The sequence below is a fragment of the Bos indicus genome, chromosome 20 (assembly GCF_029378745.1).
Source record: "Bos indicus isolate NIAB-ARS_2022 breed Sahiwal x Tharparkar chromosome 20, NIAB-ARS_B.indTharparkar_mat_pri_1.0, whole genome shotgun sequence".
Classification (NCBI taxonomy): domain Eukaryota; kingdom Metazoa; phylum Chordata; class Mammalia; order Artiodactyla; family Bovidae; genus Bos; species Bos indicus.
The window spans coordinates 55,403,033-55,406,164 of record NC_091779.1 but is presented as its reverse complement, the minus strand read 5'-3'; the positions used below and the strand labels follow the sequence as shown (position 1 = coordinate 55,406,164).

General features: G+C 44.6%; 1 pseudogene; it reads left to right on the top strand.

Annotated features, from left to right (window-relative positions):
• The first annotated feature begins 406 nt into the window (after window positions 1-406).
• LOC109574725 (E3 ubiquitin-protein ligase RNF167 pseudogene) lies at window positions 407-2,298 on the top strand (annotated as a pseudogene).
• Window positions 2,299-3,132: the final 834 nt, after the last annotated feature.

Sequence of the window (3,132 nt, the reverse complement as noted above, 5' to 3'; positions counted from 1 at the left end):
TGTCTTTGGTATGGGAAATAGCTTAAAAGATTGTATTGTGTCAAAGGGATAAAAGGATTAAAATGTTAAATTTTAATACAGACGATCCTTGGTTACCTGTATCATAATGGCAGAATTTATGAATTATCTCAGATTTCAAATACTTGTTTTGAGAGATAGGATGACAAAGGACTCGCACTTGTAGATATTGGTACACATTCTTAGGTCAGAATCAATTGTTATAAAACCTATATTAAAGTTAATAATCTGCTAGAATCCTCTCAGTTTGGCTTGTCTTGACTCAAGATCGAGTATGCCAGGCAAAACCAGAGTTCAGAGGTCTTTGAAGATAGACTCAAGAGTTCATCTTATCGGCCGGAAGTGTGGTGAGCACTCTCGCGAGAGCTGAAGGTACCGACGATGATGATGGTAGCTCGAGGAAGGAAGAGAAGATCGGAAGTGCTACATCTTGAGCGGCCAAGGCAGAAAGCAACCTGACTTTCTTTACCGGAAGCCCTTTTCCAGGGTAAAAGGAAACGGTCCGTCTGGCTGGAAGTCCCACATTTTTGAACTCCCCCATCTTTTCAGAAGTTTTCCTGTCGTCTACGCTTGCTTCTGTGCTCTTTCCCCGTTTTATCTGTATACCAGAAAAGGATTCATTAATGTCTCTCTCCTAGCTCCACTAAACGGATGGAGCCGGCTTTCCTTTCCTGTACCATCATGTAGCTAGGAAGTAGCACGTAGGGGCAGTTGGACCTCTGGGAACCCAAAGGAAGAGGGGAGGGCACAGAACTCTGCTTATGCCACCAGGACACAGCCTCTTCCGCATTTCCCCCAGTGCTGTCGCCATGCGCCCTACAGCCCTCTGTCTTCCTGTGGTCGTGGCCACTCTGCTGTGGGGAGCGTCCCCTGTCAGGGGACTCATTCGAGCGACTTCTGACCACAATGGCAGCATGGAATTTGCAGACCTCCCAGCTCTCTTTGGGGCTGCCTTGAGTCCGGAAGGACTTAAGGGGTTTCTCGTGGAGGCTCAGCCAGCCAACGCCTGCAGCCCCATTGCCCCACCTCCCCCAGCCCGGGCCAACGGATCAGTTTTCATTGCACTGCTTCGAAGATTCGACTGCAAATTTGACCTCAAGGTCCTACATGCTCAGAAGGCTGGGTATGGTGCAGCCGTGGTACACAATGTGAATTCCAATGAACTGCTGAACATGGTGGGGAGTAACGAAGAAGTCCAGCAGCAGATCTGGATCCCTTCTGTGTTCATCAGCGAAAAGAGCTCTAAGTACCTGCGTGCCTTCTTCATCTACCAGCAGGGAGCTCAGGTGCTTCTGGTCCCTGACAATGGATTCCTCTCCACCTATTTTTTCATCCTTTTCTATGGGATTTTGGCAATGCTCATTTTGGGCACGGGAGCCATAGTGATAGTTCATTGGATCCATTTCCAGAAACAGCGCTGGCGGAATCGGCTGACCAAAGAGCAACTGAAACAGATTCCTACCCACGACTATCGCAGGGGAGACCGGTATGATGTGTGTGCCGTCTGCCTGGACGAATATGAGGACGGGGATAAGTTGAGGGTCCTCCCCTGTGCTCATGCCTATCACTGCCGCTGTGTGGACCCGTGGCTCACTCAGACCAAGAAGACGTGCCCTATTTGTAAGCAGCCTGTTTGCCGGAATCTTGGGGAGGAGGAGCAGGAGGAAGGAACTCAGGTGCAAATAGGCCATGAGGAAGGGGGCCTGAGAAGCCGCCCTGCTTCAGAGCGGACCTCACTTCTGGGCTCCAGCACCGTACTTCCCACTAACTTTGGCTCCTTAGCCCCGGCCCCCTTTGTGTTTCTTGGGTCTTCAACAGATCCCTCACATTCTTCATCCTCCTCTTCCTCTTCCACTGTCAATCTCATCTGATACTCCCTTTCCTTTCCACCTTTAACAACAGACTTGCACAGACCCTTTTCCTCCCACAAGTATTCCAAGTTGAGTGATAAGAGATAGTTCTACCTCAGCTTTCTCCCTTACCCAACCCCTTCCTCCTGAGGGATTTGGATGTGCAGAGGGACTGGATCTTCACTTACTGGGTTAATAAAAATGATGCATGCAAATCCATGGGTGAGAGCTGTCAAAAACAATTTAAAAGAGCATATTTTTATTATTTGTGTTAAGGATGAAAAAATAATTTGAAATATTATTTTAAGTAACACAGAATATCTTAAATTGACTTTGCTATATTAACATTTCACATTTGTCCTCATAATGCAATTTCTCATAAAAAATTCAGTGTCTCTAGTTTACCTATTTTAGAGTGGGTGCATATGAAGTAGTCTGCTGCTGCTGCTAACTCGCTTCAGTCGTGTCTGACTCTGTGCGACCCTACGGACAGCAGCTCACCAGGCTCCTCTGTTCATAGGATTCTCTAGGCAAGAATACTGGAGTGGGTTGCCATTTCCTTCCCCAATGAAGTAGTCTACACCTATCTAAATGTTTGTCATCAGTTAGTGCCTAAAGAATGCAAAGCCCCTGCAGTGTCTGCATGGTCATGAGAAAAAAATAACTGGGTTGTAGGTCTCTGATCCTCTGCTTCTCCTGTAAAGTGGCTCTGTAAAAAGATTTAGTTGCCTTATAGCATGTGATAATTAGTATTCTAATCCTACTAATTGGGGTGGAATTTTAAGAGAATGCTTTTTAGCTTTGTCTTTTCCTCTCTTGAAATTAAAAACCGATTTAAGTGAAGGGAACATGCAACATCAAATACTTTTCACCTGAGAGTGGTAACTGTTCATCCATGCCAAGTATCTTCTGTATCTAGAGACACCTGTGTAATTGCAAAAGATGGGAGTTGTATAATATGGAACCATTGAATATGCCCTTCCTTTTTAGAAATTAAGGTCATTTTCACCCTTTAATGATTGTTAATGTTAGCTAAGCTATTTTTCATTTGTATGGCCAATTTCAACTCATCTCAAACTTACAAACACTACATTGATAATGCAAATGACTAAATACTCTCAATATAGCCATTTGGATTAGAATGTTTTGTTTCATGCAAGCCTTGAAATAAACTCCTAAACCACACTGAAAACTGTCTGTTTTGGAATGCAGAATCAATAATCATAAGAAGATTTACTATTTAAATTAATATGCAATTTTGTTT